At 41.9% G+C, this 25,996-nt stretch overlaps 2 protein-coding genes across 2 annotated transcripts in view; both read right to left on the bottom strand.

Annotated features, from left to right (window-relative positions):
• Positions 1–24,695, bottom strand: part of LOC143344818 (uncharacterized) — a 28,669-nt gene extending 3,974 nt beyond the window's left edge. Inside the window, exon 1 of the mRNA XM_076771274.1 lies at positions 23,979–24,695. The gene's annotated coding sequence lies outside the window, so the exon portion shown is untranslated. The remainder of the gene's footprint in view (positions 1–23,978) is intronic.
• The window catches only part of LOC143344814 (prolyl endopeptidase), a 64,984-nt gene that overhangs the window by 12,879 nt on the left and 26,109 nt on the right, over positions 1–25,996 (bottom strand). The gene's annotated exons all lie outside the window — the stretch shown is intronic.

Below are 25,996 nucleotides of genomic sequence, written 5' to 3'. Positions count from 1 at the left end.
GTAACTACGAGCCGCGCGGAACAGTTTGCGAAAAATTTTAGGGGTTGCACGTGTATCGAAGCAAGCATAGAAAATTCAACCCCTCCGAACGAGTGCGTTTTAATACCCTATCTATAATAAAGTCTTTAACCCACTGTTTATCAAAGCGGGGACTGCAACCCCAAGGGGGCTTTCACGATCCAAGGGGGTGAGAAAGAAAATTTTTAACGTAGAAGGACGTGGACTTGAAAATTTATTAAAACGTTAAATTTTTGTATTTTTTATATTTTAAATCTTCGTAAATTATAAACGATACAAAGAGAAATATCATATATGAATATTTGTTAAAAATCAAAACGTATAAAACATATTTGTATTCGAATCGATTGCTTGTTTCGGATTAAATGTTTCCCCTTTTTATTCTAAATATTATTCTTGTATGGGCGCGCGTAACGTTTCACTGAACGGGATTCAGTTTTTTTTATTAACGACGAACAAAATATCTGGGTCCTGTTACGCGAGCATTTTTATTTCCATTTTCTACAAATTCTACACAAACTGGAATTTCCGTTTGTTTGTTTTTACGCGAGAATTTGAAAAACAGTGCAATTGAAGCAATTTAAACGGGACGTATTAAAAAGAGTTCCATGACTGTTTCGATCACCGATTTTTTGACAGACACGATAAACCATTTGCGAACTGTTTTTTTCATTTACAAGGGTAAAAAAGTCGGATTACGGTGTGCTGCGTTTTATATCGTCGAATGAAAGCGGAAAGTAAAGGAATAAAATTTGCACGAGAATATAATTAATGCAGACAGAATATATTAATGTATATGGCCAGATACAATTACTACGATAATATTAAATTATAGTATTATTCGTGTTATTATGCGATAATGATAGTATTATCATTCTATCTCTTGAATTACTTAATGCATATGGGGCTTGATACACTCGCGGAATTATTAAAATATGATTATGCAAGGTCCTTTTAATTTTAATACATTAAAGAACATATATTAGGGTATTCGGCCACTCCTGGGAAAAATTTTAATGGGAGATTCTAGAGGCCAAAATAAGACGAAAATCAAGGATACTAATTTGTTAATTCAGACTTCGTTAAAAAATTATAGAAATATTTCCGGCCATACAGTACATTTTCGGTAAAGAATTTTTTCCTCGAAAGTGGGTAGGATTTCGGGGGTATGTCTATTGGGCAAAAATTACTATAATTGACCCCTGCAACCGAAAATAATTTTTTTAGAACGATTTGAAATTTTTTAATTTTCTCGAAAAATTTCACACCTACTCGAATTTTTTTCTCGAAAATGGGTAGGATTTCGGGGGTATGTGTAATGACCAAAAATGAGTATAATTGACCCCTGGAACCGAAAATAATTTTTTTAGAACGATTTGAAATTTTTTAATTTTGTCGAAAAATTTCCACCACCTACCCAATTTTTCTCATTTTACGGGGTCAGGGAACAAATTCTCGAATATTTTTGGAATTTCCACATATTCTCCATCAAAATACGCGTAGTTTGTCTTTTGAAACATTGAAATCGTCCAATCCGTTTAGGAGTTATGATGTTTCAAAGATTCGGATGAAATTTCAGTGAAACATCTCAACGGTATGGTCAGACATGAAATTTTAAGTAATGAATTTTTTTCTCGAAAATGGGTGGGATTTCGGGGGTATGTCTATTCACCAAAAATGCTTGTAATTTACCCCCGCAACCGAAAATAATTTTTTCGTGAATGATTTAAAATCTTTTAATTTAATTTTTAGAGTCTCCCATTAAAATGTTTTCCAGGGATAGCCGAACACCCTATATATCGCGATAAGAAACTAAATCATTTACGAATATATATTTCGTAAACAATGCTTGCTTAAGATTACCCTTAACACTTGATTAATATTTCAGTAAGGTTCCACCCCAAGAAATGCTTTTTCATGATCATCCCATGAGGGACGATGGTGAACCCTACGAATAATAACAAAGTAATATTTCTTTTGCACACTCTCTTCTGCAAAATTTAAACTTCTAGCGTTTGCTAGCGGTGGTTTTGCGATTCGTTGAATATTTTTTAAATGTATATTTTACTCATTTTCCTCGAAAAGTAGCTCTTGGTCGTCCACCAGGATTCATTTCCATATATTTTAACAAAAATAGAAGAAAACCTTGATAAAATTTATCGTCCGTATTCTTGCACGTCTCATATTACCACGTGTTTTGAAATCTAGTTATACACGGTTTCATTATTAAAAATGTATCCGAAAGACATGCTTTCTCACATTTCTGATCGTACTGTACTAACTTCGAATATAAAAAAGGGTACGTGTTCCTCTCGCCGCGATTCGAGATTCTATCGAACAACGAATTGAACGTCTCAGGCCACATCCGGGATCCGCCATGTTCGCGGCGGCCGGAAGAATTACGTTTTGCATAGGAGGCTGAAACGGTTCGCCAGCGATAGGATTAACGTGAAACGTAACGTCATCGAGGTCGACCGCCGATAATTTCAATTCCGTAACTAGTCTCCTGGCAAGTGTTCCGCGGCCGAATGTTCCCCGAAAGCCTCGTTTCGGTAAGTGCTGGCCGTGCCAGTAATTTTTCACGTCCCTTTTTTTCTCTCTGCGCTCTGCCCCGGGAATAACGAATGGCGCTGATCTCGCTGTCATGTATAATGCACAGATTTACAGCATTCCGCTATCTGACAGAGCTATATGTCCCTCGCCCTCTCCCATGGCCCTCGCGACCCCGCAAAAAAAAAAAAAAAAAGAAAAAAGAAAAATACAGAGGCGGACGTCGACATCCGTAGCATGTAATATCCCGTATACAACCGAGCGTTATTTTCTTCGGGATATCGGCTGTTTTCTTTCTTTTTCTTTGTTCGTCTCTCTTCCACCCACGCTCGACAGTTAGGCCTGAACCAGACAGCGGATTTTCGACAGCCGGGGAACGGAGGATACAGCCGCGAAGACGAAAGTCGTGAAGAAGAGGGTGAAACCGTGCCTCCTCGAGCTCGGGATCAAGGGGAGCGTGATTACCTCGAAATTCGGGCTTTCTGGCCATCTCTATAAGTGACATCAGCCTGATAAACAACACTTGTCTACGAGCGTAGAACGATAAGGGTCGGATGGCTGTGTATTAGCCTGGGACGGGGGAAAATATTTGTGTTGGACGCTTCCGTGAAATTAGGTCCGAATTATATGGTTTTTTCACGGGATCATGGATGTTGTTTATTACGTTCGTTTCGTTTGATTCGATTAGCCTAGCGACTTTCGCTCCGGGACGTACAATCTCCTAATGTGTTTACAGAAATAGGATTAACAACGAAACGGTAGCGCTGTTCTTGGGTAATTTCATTTTCCAGTTGTTTATATTATCTGTGCGTTTATTGGAGACCGGTACATGGTTTCCGGCGTCGCGTATAGCGTTTAATATTCCACGAACTCATACATACGTCAAACGTCTACTATTTTTAATGAAATTTACGGAGTGTGACGGGCTACAGTTACGTTTTTTATTTGCTCTGTACCGTCAGATATGAAAGTCTAGTGCCGAGTGTAATTGACCCCGGTTGTCAAATATGCAATTCCACGAAAAAAGCCACTGCAATAAACGTATTGAAAGCGCGGGGATGTGCGTGAACGTGGAACAGCGGGGACACAGACGCGACGGTAACGTTTTTGATGGAAAATCATTAAAGTGATGAAATTGTCTTAACCATCCGGCAACGAATCTGGGTCAATTTTAATCCACGTTATTTCACGCGAGAATTATAAAACAGAAATTATATCGTGTCATAATTCAACTGAAATTGAATAGGAATCGAAGTGGAAAATTAAACGAACGAAAGTGGTATATTTATGGATCGGATAAATTATTTCGGGAGTAATATCGCATTGAAAATATAAATCTAAACTTTCTGTTAACACACGTTGTGTGGCTTGATCGATAATTAGAATCATTTTATTCAACGTAAGCTCTTTTCTTATTAATTTTTTAGAATTTTCCGACCTCGTCGGCAGAATAATAATTTATTATATCAGGTATCTAGAACGCAAGAATATCTAATCTTTGGTAAATTTTTTAGGGTTTCCTGGGCCGCTCGTTCAAAATAATTTCCCCTCCCGTCGAAAGTTGGTCGATCCGGGATTTCCCGTTTACCGATAAACGAGCAAATAAATAATAAATAGTGGCGTTTTCTTATCTGGCACGGATGATGAAATTTGTCCGGGCATGCATAATACATGCGGAAATGGCACCGAACGAGCTACCTAGGCCGTGCTGACTTCTTGTCTATAATGGAATCTGTGCAGTTCGCCCAATTTCGGGGGGGTATAAAGCAAAGAAGCCGTGGGTAACATATAACAGGCCAAGTCATTCAATTTACAGGATCCCCTTTCCGTTTCCAACTCATCTCGTTCCAGCCTCGGTGGCTCCAAAACTGAACTGAAGATGAGCCAAACTCATACCAGACTTGGCTAACCACGTAGCGGTCGAGCTACACCCTTCAGCGATGGCTACGAACCACCCACGCTCGCGTTCTCGCTCCACAATGGATATCGAACTTTGTTCTTCGTCCGAATTTTCGATTCCGACCAAAGATACGGTCAAAAGTTTCGTTTTATTGGCACGAACTTTCTTCGACGTACAAAATTACGGTCTGTCGCAAAAATAACCGAACTTCGGAAGAAACTAGTAGCGATATCCGAACAAAACTATCGCGATCTAAAAATACATCCCCCGATTGATATCGTGTCCGAGCTTTATAACGTTTGAATCGTTATAAGCAGAGTTATAACGCTAACGGTGAGAGTAGGTTTTATTTACGGGCTGAAAAACTAGCATCGAACAAAAAGTCAACATTAAGTTCTGTTTTAAACTTGATGAAATATTCAGCGAAACGATTCGATGCGAGCCAGGAAGACATTAACGACGATAATGGCCCTGGGTTGTCCGAGAACGTGAATCGCTAAAACGGCACTAAAAAAATGCGCGGAGCAGTTAAAATTCAGCCAATGCCTTCCGGTATGATTATTAAAAGGGAATAATTTGAATTTTTTTTAATTAATCGAATCGCAAATCCGTGAAAATTTTAGATCAATTCCGGCGACATTGACTACAACCGGAAAAAACAAAATTTGTTCGTTTCAATGAAATATAAGCAAGAGATGTGAACGAAAATAGAAACATGTAACTTATTACCTATTTTACTTTTCGCTAATGGTAAGAATTAATTCGATAATATAGTCTAGACAGCTTCCTTTCGCGTCCGTTTTTACGTATGTACGAAATAAGTAATTGCGTTAAAATCCTCTTTTAGATTTGTTCCTCCGCCGTTTGCACGTCCTTCAAATTTCTTTTTCTCGCGTTCCCCTCGCAGTTTCTTTCGACTTTGCGTATAAAAACCACCGTCGAAATATTTACTAAATTACGGAGATGTCAAACGAGGTTTTGGTACACGATCGCGTTTTATGCTTTCGTGTTTTTGATGAAATAAGCAAACGACGAAATAACCACGAGTTTCTCTAATTTTTCCAATTACCGATCTTAATTAGTACCACGCCACCAATTTGGGATCAAACGATATTCAATCCGTCCTAAACGATCCGATGAACACTCGACGTTCGCGTTTTCACGTTTGTACGTGCATGCTTTATTGTAAAGGTAAAAGTCATTAAGCGCAATTTTTGACGGAACGAGGGTGATAATCCTCATCTCGCTCCACTTTCTTGCTCCATCAAAAGAAAAGTCATTAAGTGGAAGCTAACTTCAAACTAGGTTGCTGGATGAGGGAAGAACTCTTGCGCGCCATGTATAATTTAACACTCTGAATGTAAAATTCATTTACTCGCTAAAATGACTGGAAAATTTATTCGATTGACGTTCGAAAATTAATTATCACCACGAGCATACGGTAAGAAGAAAATTGATTGCAAAATACTGGGAATTAAGTGTGACAGAAATTAAATGCAACTATAAATAATCACGAACACAAATATCAGTAGAAATATCGAATTATAGGGAAACGAGTTACCTTGTACACGGTCAAATGGACAGGTTGGTAATTTCCGATCTAAAATCAATTTTTTTCTAAAATTACCTCGAAGTACAGTGTTGCGAATAAGCTTTGGAAATTTCATTAAAAAATTTTTAAAACGAACGATTCCATGGAATGTTTAAGTAAGCTGGTTCGACGGTCTCGTTTAATGCATGCAGATGTACGCAAATATCATGGAACGAAAGCTGTTGGAACTTTGAAATTTTGAAGATAATCCTCCTCTGGAACCAAACATGCAAAAAGCAATTAAATCTATTTACGAAAATCGCGCAACAGATGATTTAACTCGAAAGATGCTTTTGGGAATTCTCTTAAAATAACATCAAGAGATCTGGCAATTCATACAAAAAGATCATAACTTTAGAATAACTAAAATTGCAAGCTTTTTACTCTCCCAAATCTTCAATTAAGATTTTAGTTAATTTGAAGTGTATAATTATGCTCAATATCAGAAATGTCGTGGCTAAAAGGTGGAAAGAGCCCCGAGATTGGAGGAACAGACCGAAAATGAATTTTTTTTAAATGACAGAGGGTGCATTGTGTAGACCTGGCTTCGTTGATTAATTGCAATCTAAAATAAAATCTAACAATAGGCCCTTTCTTCCCTTTAAAACATTGGAAGCGTTTCGCTCAATAGATTTTTCGACGTGGTGTGCTCGATATTTCAAAAGTTACCTGGTCGATCAATTAAAGATTTCAATAGGTTGTAGAAATAAAATCTATCTGAAGAGCCGTCACTCTTTGAACCACTATTGATTCAAAACGTTGAATATTTCCACTTGTTAAGCAACTTAAAACAAAGAAGAGAGAACTGAATTATACGCCTAGACACAATATTCATTTGCAATCTAATAAATCAATGGAAACTGAAAATTAAATAAAACATTATCAATGGGAAAGGAAATATGCAATATTTATAACACAGAAATTTCAGTAGAAATAACGAATTATAGGGAGACGCTTTGACGAGCTAGAATGATTTCGAATTTAAATTCGACGAATCCAATTTTTAGTAAAGGTTAATTCACTAATGGTAAAAATTTCGTATCGCATTAATTAATGATTAATAACATTACGATCGTGAAAACGCGTTTTACGGACAAAACGACGGATTTCTCTTTCATCTGTGAACATCGCCGATGGCCAGAGGCGCACTCAGAGATTTAGTACCGGATGTGCAACTGAAAATTAACAGAGACGAGTAAATCATAATATTTTCCGACATTTAAATACACTATATTAACGAAGTTTATTTAATGCCACTTCCATATTTCTTACTAACTTGCGAGATGTTCTAATAAAATATTACCAGCATATAAATTTACTCATTCTCGTTTGGGATTTATTCTCGTATTGTTATGCATAAAAAAATGAATATTTGTACCAGGGGGATTGCAGTCGGTCCCCCGTGTCCCCTCAGGACCAAACCTTGTATCTCTGCGCAGTGGTTGGGTATACTAACTCGCAAAATCTGAAACTTTGTTCCCTCGAAAACGCAACGCGTTATGTCCGACTTATCACCGCGCTTTCGGTTTGTTTTTCGAGGAATCGTCAGCTTTGCGGTTCCACCGCGTATCACGCGAACCAATGCGAAACAAGAAAGCAAAGTTCGCGCGGCACGAATTGAAAATAGAGATTAGCGGACGCTCGTCATTGCTTATTGCTAAAAGCGGGCGAGCATGCACGGGAACCGAAAGAACGCTAAATTATAAATGTCTCAGCACGGCAATTACCCCAGATCTAGCGCATACACTAACGAATTAAACGTTAATATCGGTGGACATTCCGAATGCAACCGGGGAAACTGGTTGTTCGCAACGAAAACCGCGAACCGTGCTAAACAAATCGTCGCATTGCGATGCTAATTCGATTAGTTCTTCGCCGTTCCTCTTCCGTGACCCGCCCCTCTCGACGATTCGACGGTGAAAAAGTTTCGGTATCGTCGGTCTGGAAAACGACTAACTCGATCAGCATATTAAAACGCGGCGAGATCGGTAAACTCGTCGAGCGAGCGGTGCGCTTTAATTTAACACGGTCTCGTCTTAATGAATAGTCCTTAAGCCCCGACGAACGACGGAGGCTCGTAGCCGAGAATAAATTATAGGTTCGTACCAGGGAACTGTACCCTTTAACGCACGCCCCCTAGCCTTAATTTATGCATTTCTTGACCCGTACCGTCGGACCCGGATTCCTACCTGTTGGTTACCCGCCTGGCCTACCACCTGTTCGAAAGGGATCGTTCTTCCCGAGACGAGACGCAACGGAAAACGGAGAAAAAGATAAATATCAACCATTTACATTTACGAACGCAGCTGGTCGATTCGGGTTCGATGGTCCCAGATGCCTCGTTACCGTGTTCCAAGATACGGGGAACGGAACCGCCTTCGGATTTAACGCCCTTTAGGCCAGACCAGGTGTTCGTAAACTTTTTCTTATTAACGGTGTTATTACCACTTGTGACTTTACGACACTTTGATTCGGTACAATTAGGTACTCCAGACAGTGCAGTTTTCTAGAGTGGTCGCTATGCTAAATGTCACCGAAAAGTGTCCACTTGCGATTTAACACGGGTTCCAAAATTACCACCAACTAACTACTAACTTGTCTCTGGAAAAACCTGACGTGGTAACTTTATCGCCAGATTCCGAACTCCACGCCTCGAAGTCTGCAAAGTACATCGAGGGGGGGAATTCTATGGTGGAACAGTGTAACTAAATAAAATATCACGAAACAATGAACAAAGCAAGGACAACGTTGCAACGCGCGGTTAAGCAGCGCGCAGCACGGAACTCCGGGGGTTCACGCTGCGTTCTGTCGCCCTGCCTCACCCTGAGCAATGCGTCGAGCCTTAACGAACCGAGAGGGTATTAATTTTCGTTCAGCCACGGGAGGAGGCCAATATTTCCCGACCCGGGGTACCCTGGAATTTCTTTCGCCGGAGGACAGATGTTCCTCGGCGCCGTTTATCCCGGTTTCCTACGGCTGGTATCGATATAATCAAAAAGCGCGAGGCACGCAGCCGACGACCGCCACCGGCGGCCGATAATGGACGCTCGGATCGAATATTATACGCAAGAAGGGGGCATTACACTCGAGGGGCATACGCGCGGGCGACAATGGCCGCCCGAGACGCGTCATGAAATTTTCATAAAACGATCAACAGGCTACGGTCGGGGAACAGCGACCGCGGAAACGTTGTTTAGACTCGACGCGAGGCCGCCATCTCGTTCGAGGAGCTCGTTCGCTGCCAGAAAATTATGCAAATAGCAGGAAAGACACGCCGATGGCCTGGAATCCGACGCGTCATATCGGAAGGGAACGGGCTGCGAGATAGGAAAAGGGTGTTGGAACCCTTAAACCATTCGTTTCCACGCGTAACCAATTAACTGTTTCATTAAATCTTTCAAATTCGAATGAACTTAATCTTCTCGCTCTTCATGTGTTTTTAAACAGAGTGGAAAGCAATTTTCCCTGGTCATTGCACGTTTTCCTATATTATATACTAACCACGTTACACGTGTATTTTATCTTCTCGTAGAAAAACTGACATCGAATTGCAATTTTGCATTTGCGAAATCAATCAGCTAATGCACCGGTTCCGAGAAAAAAGTGCAATTCAAAATGTCGTTTCCGTATGCACATTTAACAATTTTTATCGCGTGAAATATCTGATTTGGTAATATCAATTGATCGACACGCAATTTCTACCGCGAGATATGTTTTAAAATAATTAAGCTCGAGTATCAAAAATCAAATTTTTATCGCGTTGATTGAAAGCTCCTGAGCGAAAGGTGTGCGTCCACTTTTTTCCAAGGCAAACTACTTTATTGGCCATAAAAGGGTCACAAGCATTCTCCAACTCTTCAAATTCGGACCAACTACTCGAGCTGTAGCGCCCCATATTTCTTCCGAACTACGGACTCTTGGAAACAACTACGTAACCCCTGGTAAATTCATGCGAATCCGCCAGAAGTCGCGAAACATTCTGTTCTTGGACGATTCGATACTACTTAACTTAAAATCGATGGGGTCCCATTTCTCGCATCGTAAGAGCTCAATATTTAAACTTAAAAATGATTAAACATGTTCTTGAAACACCAACGATATTACAAAGTAAGGGAAAAATATTCTAAATAAAATAACAAAATATACATTAATTTCTCGACCTTCCCTGATCAATTGCTCGGAATCGAGCAGTAAACAAATGACTAAACTTCGGAATCATCGAACATGTAAACCACCTAATGGTACAAACGATTTCATGAATTTGGGGAATGCGATGCGCTCGATGGGGTGGCTGGTGTCGCGACAGCAATGCGTTACCGCTTTTATCCGCGGGATATACGCGGAGCCAAAGCCGGGGTAGCTGTTCCTGTCCGGTTCGCATTTCCGGAAGGGGATGCCACTCGATCGGTCATCGAGCGTCTCGAAACGATCTTGCCGCGGTGCTCTGACGGGGGGGGGGGGGGGGGGGGGATGGACCCGACTAGCGTTCGCCCCGAGTAAAATATTGCTTTACGAGGAGATCGGAGGCGACGGCTGGGGTGGAAGGAAAACGGCGTTACAGAGAACGGGACGAGGAAGCAGAAGCACTGGCAGAAGGACGAACGAAGAAAGCCGGAGCGGAGTCGGAGTAGCGTGGTCTCTCGCTAGAGACACGAGAACCGAGAGGGAAACGAGTGGGAAAAAGCCCTCTGCAATTGCAATCCGGACAAATATCCGGAGCCGAGACGAACGGCAAACGAACAAAGAGAGAAGAGAGAGACTGCGAGCAGAGAAATTGTTCGGGTTACTGCGAAACGAAACGAAACGAAACGAAACGAAACGCTTTTCTCGCTGCCTCTATATATATGCGGCAGTCGATAAACCGCGCCTGCGTAGCTCAAACACACAGGGAGAGAAAGAGAACTACCCCTGGTCTAACGGCGGAGCCTCTCAGGGGGTGCTCCGGTGCACGCATACCTTCGTTCCGCGTTCCCGCGCAGGGGTGTGGATTAAAGATATTAAAGATACCTAGTCCGTTGCGTTCCCGTTCGTCCATCCTCGTTCGCGATGGTCGCGCGACGACCAACCGCCCCGGTCACACCCTTTGCTTTTCATTCCGCGATATCATTTCTACCCGTTCGCGCGAGTGCCTCTTTCACGAACGCCGGCTCTCCACCATTTATTTCCCATACTTTTTTTTACCCCCTTTTTGCTTCATTCCTTCTAATGAATATTAATCGCGCCGTGGGCTACGAAGGAACTGTTTTATCGGCGAGAACGAATATTTACGACCGCCGCGTGGCATCCTGTTGCTCTCAGAGCCGAAAACCGGGTAAGCACCGTAAATTCGTTTGCATGGTAACGCAATCTCGCGCGTCCTCCAGCTTTCTTTCTCCGCATTTCCACTCGTTGCTCAAAGGACGCGACAAATTCAAAACGCACGCGTGTCGAGCAATTGTGGAAACCATTCGTTTCAATGTTCCATGAATCGTCGAACTACTTCGAACCCGTTGCATACATTAGAATACAGTTCTGTGAATTTGAAATAGTGGACTCGTCAATAAAGCTTCCTAGCAGGCCCTGCCTCAGACGAGATATTGGGTACTCGGTTGAGAAGTGTATAGTGTTCGGTCACATATTTTCGGTAATGAACTTTTTTCTCGAAAACGGGTAAGATTCGGGGGTATGTCTATTGACCAAAAATTACTATAATTGACCCTTGCAACCAAAAATAATTTTTTTAGAACGATTCGAAATTGTTTAATTTTGTCGAAAAATTTCACGGCTACTCGAATTTTTTTCTCGAAAGTGGGTAGGATTTCGGGGGTATGTCTATTGACCAAAAATGACTATAACTGACCCCTGCAACCAAAAATAATTTTTTTTAAACGATTTGAAATGCTTTAATTTTGTGTAACTTTTAATGTTTTAATGCGAATAAAATTTGACACAAAAAAAGAACAATCAAACGGAGTACGATACTGTCTAATACCGAAGTACGTAACGGATGTTGTGAAACACCCTGTACGCTGTCGAGCGTCGTGTCCCTTGAGCTTTGGTGGGAATCACGCGTTTCTCGGTTCCGCGCGACGACGCCCGCCGATAATCCGGTGCTTCGTTTCGTCGCACGCGGTTCAAGACGCACGCAATCGATATTTCAACGCTCTACGACCGTGGAAAAAAGTCGGAATAATCAACGACGTCTCGCGCGACATCGTTCCCGTGATTCTTCACCATTTGTCGCGGAATCATTTCGATAGCGGTCACCGATCACGGTCGACAAGTTCACGGAGCCCAGGATAAAAATGAGAAACGCGTGACACGATATAATTAGCGTCGCGCGCCTCGAATCCCCGCGCTAGGTGGTTAATTACCATTGCATTAACGACTGGTGACCGCAACCGTTGCTACCCCTTTTTCCCCGGCGGATAACAGACGCGTGGTAGCTTCGAAACGCGAGATTTATCGGAGTTCGTTGTCCACCCAGTTTTGTCTGTATCGTCGCACGTCTGGCTTTGGACTAGGGTCGAGGTACCATTTTGCACCGGAAGGCCGTATGTCGCTTCTGGGATCCCCCATAAAGCCCCACGCTTCGTGTACTCTCGATTCTACGAAAATTATGATGAACTACTTCCCTTAATACAAACCTATGTCTTCTTTTTTCACGTTTATCAACAGATTCTGTCAGATACCAACTTCGTTATTTCTTCATTGAATTAATACTCGCCCTTTTAACGTTTCAATGTTTGGTTAGAAGACTAAAATTCAATTATATGTAAAAAATAAGAATTTCATTCTGCCACCAGTCTTCGAGGAGATAAAGTTTGAGAAGCACTGGTTTCGTACGTACAGAGACTTTAGTGACCGCCACCCGGTGGCTACACCCCTTTTTTCCCCAGGATATCGCGCACGTAGTCCCGTCGTTTCGAAACACGGGATTTATCGGGATCCGTCGTCCGCTCGGTTTTGTCTGTATCGTCGCGCGAACGGCAGGGTTTTAACGGCCCCTAATTTTACACCGGATGATTTATTTTACGACTCGAACGTTAATTACCATGATTTTTCCGTGCGTGGAATAAGAACCGCCGTTTCTATGTTTTATCGACGATAAAATATAGGAACGTTCGCGCGAAGGGCTTGATTTATACGTTCATTAAACACGTTCAACTGGACGGTTTTAATCATCGGGCGCGGTTAGAGAAGTTCGAGCCTCGAAGCGTTAGGAATCTTCGGGGGTTCCATCCTCCCGCGGCTCAACGACAAACTTTCCGGCCCCCCTCGGCCCCCTCGATTTCCCCTTGCACTTTGTTTCCTGTCTTTCGAGAACTTCCTGTATTCCTTTCAGGCTCTTTTTACCTGTTTCGACGCGAAACACTAAACACCTATCCTGTCTGTCAGTCAGGATGTAGTGGATCCAATTACAGCCGTATTTTGCGGCCCCGTTCGATCAGCTTGCGGTTACAGGAAACCGGAGATTAAACGCGTCGTTTCTTCCTTTTTAATGCTAACGCGTGTCCGTGAATCCGTAAACGTTAGCGTATCTCGGAATTAGATATCGTCGATCGTTATCGAATTAATCACAGTCTTTCGCGAGTTATTAACAATACGCCATCGGCTGTTCCGCAACCTCCATTTCGCTCCTATCTTACGACGCAACGATGCGTCTTAATTTTTTTTACACTCCAAAGCCGGTATATACACACCATGTTTTTACCGGCACCGGGGTCTTTACTATCGCGTTAAATGTGAATTTATGGCTTCGAAGAGAACGAACGCAACGTATATTCTTTACAGAGTATTATCGATCGTTTACGAAAAATTTTTTAGTAATGTCTCCAAATTAACAAGACGACGAGAAATCGCATTACTTTCAACGAAATTATGTGCTTTAAATTTATTGATACCGGCAACGCTGTAATCAATATTTTATATACGGCAATGAAATACACTCGCAAATAAATAACGACTCCCGACATGAAGTTTTGACGTGAAATCAATATAGTGGTTCTAGGATTTGAGTTTTCGAAAAGTGATAAACAATATCTGTTACATTTCCCACCGTCGAACATCCGAATATTGATATTATGATTTGTGGGGACGCCTATGGTCGAATACCAGGTCGTCGATTACCGATTCCTTAAAAATTTCAATACAAAATTAATAAATGATCGTCCGAGCACATATTCTTGACTTTCGTTCGGCCATTGTGCCGGTCTCGAGGAATTTCAATGTAAAACAATTCCCAGTCAGCAATTAATAAAAACACAACGGGCACGTCAAGCGTTCGAAGCAGTTTCATTAGCTATTACGGACGTACGTTCCCGTGGGATTCTTTTCCAATCCTTTTGTCCGATTCCACGATTGTTGTTCGTCGTGTGGTTAGTAATCGCATTGTTCTATGGGAATACGTCGAGGCTCGTTCGCCGAGGTCTGAGTCAATTAATGGTGCAGTTGTTCGAGACAAAAGAAATCTTCCTCGAGCGGGCTACCTGAACCGCGAACCTACCACCTAGGGGGCTGTAAACAAAGCCAGTCGGCAAACAAAGTTGGTAACAAAGGCAAACACGATATCTGCCCTTCAAAGTGTCGTGCATAAAGTTGAAGTGCAAGGTACAAGTTCACCGAATCCCCTCTCTCCCTCGCCCCCTTCCACCCCGTTTCCACCCCCCCACTCTCTTCCGGTAAACTTAAATCGTAGGACATCGCCGCGAAAAGTGGCTGCGAACTGCCGTAACAGTTAACGTATGTGTACGTTTTACACTCCAAGTTCGCCGATAAATCTTCCCTTATCGAGGCTCTCGCTCGTGCGCGCGCGAGTTTTACGTGTGTGCGCGCGAACGGGCGAAACAGTGAAATCCGTTGCGAGACTTCACCCACGACGTCGATGTGGAAATAATTTCAGTTATGAAGTCGTTCGTCGTCGAGTCCCTCTCGATAATGAATCTCTTTTCGCCGATAGGTAGCGTGAGTTTCATAGGCTGATGGGAAACGTAGCGACGAAGACTCGTCAGACTGTTAAGGGTTCTCCCCGCTGTGCGCGTAGATAATTTTTAATTATCACGTTGCCGTGAAAAACGTTCGCACGGTTACAGGGTGATCCCGAACACCGTGGCGGAGATTTGTCCCCGCGGGACTACGTTTTCGAAAAAATAGAGTTTGAATATTCAGACAATTTGTTCGGTTGGACCAATCTGGCTAGCCACCATTACTTCTATATGCGTTTATTTTCAAGCCCGTTGGGTACCGTCGCATTTTTCCATGCCCGAGCAAAATTTATTCCGGAACGGTTCGCGATTCGAGATCGCCGGACTGAAATTCAAATTTCGTGGAATTAAATCTGTATGTTACTCGATATTTAGTCGCGATAAAATTTTCTTAATGCGGAATCAGATTCAAGCTGCAATTTTGTAACGAAAATAACCATAACACGGATTTTTCCGACCATTCTAGGGGACAGAAACACCTGCGCCAATAACACAAAACAAGCGGACGTGCCACCGTGAAAGTTCCTCTATCGACACACCTGTGCAAGCAAAATTGACCATAAAGTTCGTAAATATACTTAGAAGCATAGTAAATACCGTGGTCAATAAGAACTTAATATTTATTTAACAGTTGCTTCGGAATATAGAGAGGTCTTTCTTTTTGGTCGTAAGATCGAAAACTGGGAAAATTTACTTTTCTCTTTTCCGAATACCAAGAATGGAGACACTAACACGGTTCGAGTAGATGACAATCGAACTTCAAACGCGTTTTTCTCGAAGCTAGATTTTTCGGAATAATGGGAGGTCATAACTCAGACGTTAATAGTCCGATTGACTTCATCTTTGGTAAGAATCTTTCTTTATAGTGTGTCTACAGGAACTAGGATAATACCCTTATCTCTGTCAGTTCATTTTTTATGTTCGAGCAAAGAGCGAATTTTTTATTACCCTAGATCATCCCATAAAGAGCCATCTGATGGTTGTAAAAAACTTTGATCTAGCTGAATTTGAAGATATAATCACCGAGGTACTGTCTTCTTTCAATTAATAATGTCACTGATACTACGTCATGAATAAACTAAAAGAAATAAAAAATATATTGTCCACGTTTTATTTCGTACTAGGTTTCGCTCGTGGATTCGCGTGAATGTCAGTTTAAAAGAAAATACGCGTATTCAACATTAGGAGAACAAGAAGTAAAGTTTTATATGGGTATACACAGTGGTAATTGAAGCGAGAGAATATTAAAAAAAATTTTTTTTTTTTATTCATTATAAGAAGCTGATTGTCCTTTAATTTGAGGTTTATTTTTAGGTCTAACCATAATGCCTCCTGGCAGACGCCATTATGCGTCTTTTCTCCGGGAGTACAAACACAGAACAATCCTTGCAGCCGCTCGTTCAAATAAAAAAGCAGCCCATTCTCCGAGTCGGAAGGATGTTTACGCGTGCACGTGATATTTCATAATATTTTATTACTTTATACCCGTTAAATAAAAAATAATTTCACGAAAATTTTCCGTTGTCAAACTGGTCTGGGAATTAATTAAACTTTTCGGTTAGGCTGATCCAGCGACATTTGCCTTAGACGCGACTCGACGTTGGTGATTGATTCCTATATAAAGGCATGTTGTGTTAGCTTATCTCAACCGTGAGAAACGGTTTTAAGCGCATTACTATCGAGTGATGTTAGTTCGAGACTCACCCAAAGTTTAAAGCCAATGGATCCTCAAATATAGAGTGGCTTTCTGAGCGATCCGACGTGCCCCACTAATTAAACAGTTGACAAAGTGTTTCTTCGATATTATGAAAACGTGGTTTCAATCAAATCTGGTTTACAATTGCTTCCGTTCGCATCAGATATCTATATAATTTATCTCGTTATGAATTGTGAATCAGATGTTCTTTACGATCTGATCGGGACGATGATCTTCTTATTATTCGTTGCAACCATCAAACTGTGTATGCACTATCGATAAATTAAAGATGAAGCATCTTTTTGACCGGTGGAGGTGTAGTTTCCTCGACTGTTACGGGCGTCCCTCCGATTTCGGTATCCTCGAGCATCCTTGCTCAGCATCTCTAATGTTTCCCCGGATCCGATCGTGAAGTCAGAAAGGATGGACTTTAAAGAAGCGAGGAGACAGCTGCAGCCACCTCGGAGAAACGATTCGACGCGGGGATAAAGCGGTTAGGCCCCTATCCATCCTCCATTTTCTCGGTTCCTTCTCTGTTTCTCGCTATTTCTCGTTTCTGTCCCCGGCTTTTTCTCCTGTTCGAACGGAGGGAGATGTGTATCTCTGAAAATAGGATTGGTGCGGCACGCATTGTGCCGAGGACACTGTCTCCTCCGCCTCCCGTTTCACCTACCCTCCCCTGGTCTTGTATTTATAGCCCTCGGCTTTTCCGCCGTGCTTCGCGCCCTACGACCGCTTAATTCGACCGCTCGCAAGAATACAATCTCCCCAGGTCGAGAGGCGAGCGTGGGGCATCAATAGCCACAAGCAAATGCTTTCCACCGAGGATGCAACAAGAGACGCGCCAGGTGGACCCCGGTTGCTACTTACGTCGACCTTTGTGGCCTCTTTCACCACTTGAGTGGGAATAATTTACCTTCTTTTCTCCGCTCGCGTTTTCTCAATGGGAAACATTGTCCGCCATTGTTACTTGCTAAAAGTTAATACGCTGATAATTCTATTTGTCGACCCCCATTCGTCCATTTCTGATGTTCACCATTTTCAACGTCGCGATATCGGGTCGGGCTTCGTTTCGAGGAAATGATAAAAATTTCGACGATCGGATAACGTCAGCATCGTAAAAGAATTTCGAGTTTCGCATTTTGCGAATTCTTCCGGAGGTAAAAGATTTTAGTACGGACGCTGTGAGGACATTTACTTTACACGTGTCTCCGAGGGGTATTTACTTTACGCGTTGAATTTCAAATCAATCGTACGCTCCCGAGAGACTCAACAACCATGAACGCAATATTGTTTCGAGAGAAACAGCTTCGAGTTTGCTGTATACTTTTAGAGTACACGAGAAGTCCAGCGCAAAGTCCACGAAACATAATAACGTAAATTATTAAGACCGTAAGCTTTTATTAAATTCAAAGAATTCAATTCGTAAACTCTTTAAATACCAAATCGGCTGAATTCCATGCTTCCCGTTATTTATCTTTCCGATGCTCGCGAAATCCCCCGGGAAGCATCATTGTTCGTTCCCCGATGTAAATATGCCATGGATTTATGCGTTTGCTAAGAAAATAATGGAATCGAAACCCGTGGCTTTTCATCTATTGATTTCTCGAACGGCGAAGGAGATATTTCTATTTGAACCGATCGCTTAACAGTCTGCTTCTCCAATTAAGTCCCAATCGAGGCTCTTAATTACGGTCTGCCGTGCGTCGGTAATGTTCGACGTTTGTTTCGTCCACTTTTTCACCACGGTCCATTTGACTTCCTTTTCCGCTGCAAGCTGCAAAAAGTTCCCCGCGGCCGGTATAAACTGTCCTGCGGCGCTTTTATCATTCTCCCTTCAGGCCTTTTTGCCTCGCATTTGTGGCCCATTTTCACAGGCCACGGTTTTTAATGCGCCCGGCCCGCAGGAATACCTTTTCTCCAGCCAGGAGGAAACTAATCAGAGGACCAGCCTGCACGAGCGAATGCGTCCATCCGTGGGTGCAGGCCGCTGCCAGGTGCGTTGTGATTTACCGCGAGAGTTGGAAGTCGATCGACGGTTCGGAAAGTGGCCGGGGGGATACCCGGGACCGGTCCCCTCGGTTATTAAAATTTCTCACGAGTCTCTACGTCTCTCTTCCTCTCTAACCCCTTTTCCTCTCTATCAAGCAACGATAAAACGAAACGAGGAGAAAACGCGACTGCCGCCCGATAATCGTACTTTGCCACGGTCTCGTTGGGGATTCGACGAGCGTTCGCGACGACATCGATCCCGGAAGCTGTGTGTGTTAAAAATTACGTCCCGTTAGAGTTCGTTAACGTTGTTAACGTTTCGATCCATGCGTTACTTCTTACGAAAAACAACGATAAAGAGCCCTCGATTTTCCAGACCGGGAACGACCGTGCAGCGAACGAACGATAAACAGCTTTTGATATATTATTTGTTCAATAAAAGTTTCAGTCCGAATTATACGATCGATTTATGTTCTGCGTTGAACGAGCAAAAGCTTATCCGAATAGCCGTACAGTGGAATATACGATGCGAATAAAACTGCTATTCAAGGTTTAGCAATTTAGTCATTTATTATTGAAACAAATATTATAATTGAATCGAATTGATCGTAAAGAACAAAAAGAAAAGGGAAACGAGTAATGAGATTATTCGAATTATTTTCTATAGAGATTTCTCTTTTGCAGAGGATTATTTGAATAAACTAGTTCTCTATTCGCGTTTCCTACCTCCTCGTTGACCAACTCGATTTTATTAATCGTTAAAATAACCAATTCCTTTATTATTTAAATAGAACGGATATTATACATTAGCTTCTTAAAGAGTATTGGCACATACGCGTCGATAGCTATTTGAATTTCGATTCGTTTCGAACGACTACCAATAGTTTCGAAGCCATTCAGGTTAGTAATTTGTATGCCAAAATGTAGTTCTTTGTACGGAGGCACATGCTGTGCAGTAACTGATATCTCAACGGTTCGGCGTGCCAATTTCGAACGTGTACGAAATTCATTGAGAAAACATGTACGTGCCAGCATTAAAATGAATGGCCACCATTTTGTGCGCTCGTAGTCGTCCAAAGGACCATCGACGTCCAAATTACGGAATATCTTCGAAATTTCATTGTTTCGTTTTATTATGTATCTTTAACGAACCACTGAAATTTCTGCCGAATGCATCGCGAGTAACAGGCGTGGCAGCTAACGCGTTAACAAACTTTGACGTTCTCTTGTGTTTTTTACAATAATTATCAACTGTAGCTAGGAACATTATACACGCCTCAAGAAACGCGGGAACACGCTCGCGGTAAATGCGTTGGATATGAGTAATAGCCACAAACTAAAAAAACACAATCTACTCGACCTCCCTAAAAGATTCGCCAACAGAAACTGAGACTCTTAACCCCTTTAAAACCGTGGGCATTAAAATGTAAATAATATTCATCGAGTTAACGAACGTATGCCTTTTACTTTCCGTGGTAGCTGAAACGCTTTGCGCATTAACGTGTTCAAGAGAAAAAAAAACGAAAAAACTGTACAGGGTGTTCGGCCATCCGTAGGAAAAATTTTAATGGGAGATTCTAGAGGTCAAAATAAGATGAAAATCAAGAATACTAATTTGTTGATGGAGACTTCGTTAAAAAGTTATTAATGTTTAAAGTTCCGCCCGAACTGAATTTTTTTCTCGAAAGTGGTTAGGATTTCGGGGGTATGTCTATTGACCAAAAACGATTGTAATTGCCCCCTGTAACTAAATATAATTTTTCCAGAACGATTTGAAATTTTTTAATTTCGTCTAAAAATTTTAGTACCTACTCGAATTTTTTTCTCGAAAGTGGTTAGGATTTCGAGGGTATGTCTATTGACCAAAAACGATTGTAATTACCCCCTGTAACTAAATATAATTTTTTTAGTATGATTTGAAATTTTCGAATTTATTGTTAACAACTTTTTAACGAAGCCTCCATCAACAAATTGGTATTCTTGATTTTCGTCTTATTTTGGCCTCTAGAATCTCCTATTAAAACTTTTCTGGTGGTCGAACACCCTGTATATTATATCATAAATATTATATTATTAAAATGTTAGTCAAAAATTGAGTATCGCTCGCGACTGGTGATTCGAAAATGTCCTGTCGATAGAAATTCCGTTTATCTTCTTCGAGTTCCCGATTCTGCTCCAGCAAAATGGCGAGAAGAATACCATTTACCCGCACGAGAAAGAAAACCGTTCTGAGACGGGGGAACCGTACGATTCCCGGCGATATTAAATGTTGTTCGCGAGACTGAAGCAATCTGCGACGTAGAATGCACACATCGGGCATTATTAATCAGACGTTTGAACTGGAGCAGGGAAGTGTTTGTCGACGTGCAAGTGGACGCCCGGATGATTTATGAACTTGGCCGATACCGTGGCTCGCGTTGGTGTTACGCTAGCGAAAGCAGTAAGAGAGTAAGTCTTGAGTGCAATTTTATACTTAACAGAGACTAAACAATATCTTATTTAGTTTATCTTTCATTCGTCGTTCGAAACTTTTATTTTAAGAATTTTTATTAGGAGTCTTTGCCCTCCGCTTCTGCGAACAATAGGTATTTAATAAACAGAATTTCTATGACACTTATCCTCAATTATACCATAATCTAATGCAACGTCCATTTCTGTTGGCTATACCGGTCTCTTTTGTCTCGTCGAACGCTCGCCGCTTCTGCCATTAAACGAATTACTCGACTCTTACTAGATCAGCAAAATTGTTCCCGATTGTAGCCCGATTATCACTCCCACCACTGCCAAGATTTATATAATCGTATTAAATCCTTCGTAAAATATCCGTTATTTTGAACATCTGCAACGATCTTCTAAATGTTTAACCATTACCAACCTCCAATAGTTGCTCTACGCCATACGAAATTTGAACATTTTCAAATGAGCTATCTCAATCTATCCAGCTCACCAGCGTACCTGACACCAACGCGATAAAACGTTCGTACTCCAGCATTTTCACGAATTTTAATAAAATCATTCGTGGAGTATATTTTTAAGATATGAAGCTGTAAAACAATGGAAAAAAAATTCGATTTTTCAGCAGTACCAGACTAGAATAACCCATTAAATCTCGTTGATTCCAACGCGAGGTTTGCAGCCTCCATGGACTGTATAAAGCGAAATTTAAAATTTAATTCTACGTTGGGGGGAGGGGGGCTTGCATACCCGCGCGCACTTAATACCCGCCTGGCAATATAAGCCGCTGTTAATAACCGACAGGAGTATTTCGGGGCAGTTTCCATCGGCTGGAAAAATAGTAATATCCCACGAAAGGGGTAAGTAAGGGTGCATTTCATTACAGAGAGTCCCTCTGCGAGCGAGAGTTATCAGGATTAGAAGAATTCCTACCTCCCTTTCGATATTAGGAAATTAATTATGAAGTTCGAGTCACCGGATAAGGGGTGGAGTGGAACCGTGATACACGCTCTATGGCGGCGAACGTGATTCGATATATTTAACTGTTCGTGGCCTCGCGACGCTCGATTCGTTCTCTGGTATCCACGTTTGACAATAAACCAACGAACCGCGATAGCTTTTATGCCCGTTGATTTTTGTGAAATCGTATTTGCACATTTAATCTGAGGTTACATTTTGAAAGGGTATTTTTCACCGTGCTACGCCTCTGATGCACCTACGTATTTTTAGTTTATTTTATATACAGAGTGTTCGGCCACCCGTGGGAAAAATTTTAATGGAGGATTCTAGAGGTTAAAATAAGACGAAAAACAAGAATACCAATTTGTTGATGGAGGCTTCGTTAAAAAGTTATTAAGAATTAAATTAAAAAATTTCAAATCGTTCTGGAAAAATTATTTTCGGTTGCGGGGGTCAATTACAATCATTTTTGGTCATTATATATACCCCCGAAATCCTACCCACTTTCGAGAACAAAAATCGAGTAGGTGCTGAAATTTTTCGGTGAAAAAAAAAATTTTCAAATCATTCTAAAAAAATTATTTTTAGTTGCAGGGGTCAATTGCAAGCATTTTTGGTCAATAGACATACCCCCAAAATCCTACTCAGTTTCGAGAAAAAAATTCGAGAAGGTGTGAAATTTTTCGACGGAAAAAAAAAATTTCTGAAAAATTATTTTCGGTTGCGGGGGTCAATTACAAGCATTTTTGGTCAATAGACATACCCCCGAAATCCTACGCACTTTCTAGAAAAAAAATTCAGTACGGTCGGAACTTTAAACGTTAATAACTGTTTAACGAAGCTTCCATCAACAAATTGGTATTCTTGATTTTCATCTTATTTTGGCCTCTAGAATCCCCCATTAAAATTTTTCCCAGGGGTGGCCGAACACCCTGTATATACATATAAGATGACCCGTAACTTTTACGCCAAATTACGAAAACTTAATTTAGAGGTTATATGGCGAGAGACGTGTTATACAAAGTTTGCGAATAAACGCTTTATATAAAGTTATTACTAAGTTTTGAAACAATAATTTTAGATATATTTTGTAATGTAGTTCATAAAAAAACATCTTAAATCAAACGCGACACGTTGACCCTTCGGTAACCTCAAAGAACAAAAAATACGTTTATTAAGTTTTACTTCTCTTAAATCTTATCTCACGACAGTATTCAGAATGATATACGTTTATTTCGAATCAACTTTCTCCTGCAATGGCACTTAAAGATAATAAATCTGCGAACCGTGTTATATCCTAACATATTATAATTGAGGTTAGGATTTAAAACAGCGTTTCTAGCTGTACCTAGCCTCTTACGTACTCACGTATTTTATTCGTATACGTATACGTATATTTACTTCAAATATACCTAACGAAAACGTTTAGTAATGACAATAATACGAAATGATAAACAGCTTTATTAAATTTCGGGTTTGCCTCTTGGTTTAACGGTTTATGGCGATCGAAGAGATTGCGTATCCGGGATTACCGCGGCGTCAGTAATTACTGTATTGGCAATTCGACTAGTGTTACTAATCAGAACTATACTCGCGTCGAAGCTCTACTCGCGTTGTCGTTTAATTTCTGCATCGAAAATGCATTTTACGAAGCGCTTCATAGAGACGCCCCGTGCACGTTATCGGTATCAGCGGTACAATGTATCGTGTACAGAAGTTCACTTGGCACTGTTGCTCGAAACTAGAATGCTCATTCTTTCGCGTTCCCTGGAGTTCCCGTGTACAGCTGACTCGCCGCTAGACGAACGTCCGTGACTCATTGTTGTGTGTGCTAGAGGGTTGGTGGGTACTTACACTGACAGACGTGGAGTTTCAGCACGTTCCCCCGGAGTTGTGCACATCGACCTGGCCCCGCCGTCGATTTCTCGGCACACACGGCAGACGTCCTGCGGGTCCAATCCCGCCGGCACGGTTCGTCCAACCTCGAGCAGAACCGGTGGATCAACTGGTACACGCACGTTTCATCCCGGGCACATACGAATCGGTCCGAGAGACGAACGAACGGCGTTCTTCTCGAGTCACTGCCGCTGCCCAGCCACGTGACTGTCCATGGGTAACACTTCGAATTCACGCGAGACACGGGTGTTTCTGTTCCGGCAACGCGTCACGCTCGTGCACATGAATCGACGGGGCCGGCTACACCGGCTGGATGCAAGAGGACTCGATGGGGCCCCGACTCGCGCTCGAACTTCGTCGGGACAGACGGTCGAATGAAAAAGTTAAGGACGTTACTTTGCCGCGGCGAGCGAAACTAAAACAAAAGGCTCCCGGAGATGCAACGGCCGAGGGACAGAGTAAGAGACAGGGAGAAACAGAGAGAGAAGCGGATGAACGGACAGCGAGAAAGAGACAGATAGACGTAGAGAGAGGGACAGAAGAAGGAGAGGACGAAAGACCGCGGTTTCTCCCTGAGATTTCGAGCTGCACTGCAAACGGGAACAGTCAGTCCTCACTAAATCGGAGTTTGGCTACGTACTCGCGGCTGAGAGACTTTCGGATCTGCGCAGTTGCTCACTCACCACCACCACTACTTCTACCACCACCACCGCCGTCGCCACCACCACCACCATCGCCACCACCGCCACTACCCACCACCATCGTGCTAACCCCAAACCTTTACGGCTCCTCTCGACTCCAACCCTAACCTCCCAGCCGGCAGCGCCCTAACTCCACCTGGCGAAAGCTCCAAGCCACGCGTGAACACGAGATTATTCTTACTCACCGAAAATTAGTTCCAACAAAGTTGGCCTAGAGATTAAATCTACGCGGATGTACGAGCCGTGTGTATGCCTAGGTGCACGGCGGTGCACGTACGCGGAATAAATGCGGTAATTGCGATTCAAAATTGACGACTAGCATCGCGGTCGATGCGGCACTGATCACGGGGAATCGATGCAGTCGGTTGAGTTTAAGGAATGACGCGCGATAAGATTGAACAATTGGCTGGTGATTCGTCGACGGAAAGCATGCAATCTGTTTTTTGCATTTAGAACTTCAATGTACTAATATTTGCAGTAAGAATGTAGTATTTACCGTGTGCATCATCAAGTTACGTGTGAAATTACGAATTCTCTCACGATCGATCCGTACGATGTTAGGAATATTTCGAGACCCATTCTGAGAACACTTTGTCGTTCACACCTTTGAGCTACGTGTCAAGAGTTTTATGATGAATGTCGGTTCTTGGCCTGGTTAATGGAAACCTCCACCTTCTCTGTTGAAAATAAAGAAAACTTATATAAAAACAATAAATAGTATTAATAAACACATCCTTTCAAATGTGATTTCAAAGATGCAGAAAGTTAAAGAGGTTAGGACGTAACTAAAATTTGAATGTATCTTGCCAAGGCAATTGCATTTAATACTTTACTGTCTTCGTATAGCAAACAACAATACGATAATTGTCTGGCTTGCAAAGAACAGCCACGGAGAATCTACGCGAATTGAAACGAAAGGAAGTAATTGCAAGAAACGCGTACGAATTTTACAACGGGAAAGCTTCGATCGTAAAAGAAAAAGATTCTTGTACGGAGTCACGCTTCCTAAAGTTCGTTGCTCCGTACATGTTGTCTCCGCACATTCTGCGGAACGTTGGCCGTTTGCCAAAATCATTCTCACATAATTTCAGGAGAATATAAGCGCCAAAAAATACACGAGATTTATGACTATAATTCTACTGTATAATCGGAAAAATGATATCTGAAAATTTTATGAGGAAAATGTTAACGTGACTCGGTTTAATTAAATTTGATACGTTCGTGCGATAATGCTATCGCTTTAATTCATAGAGAACGCTAAAATACACGGCAAAA

The sequence above is a fragment of the Colletes latitarsis genome, chromosome 8, assembly GCF_051014445.1.
Source record: "Colletes latitarsis isolate SP2378_abdomen chromosome 8, iyColLati1, whole genome shotgun sequence".
In the NCBI taxonomy this organism is placed as follows: domain Eukaryota; kingdom Metazoa; phylum Arthropoda; class Insecta; order Hymenoptera; family Colletidae; genus Colletes; species Colletes latitarsis.
Note: the sequence above shows the minus strand (reverse complement) of the source record. Positions and strands in the feature narration are given on the sequence as shown.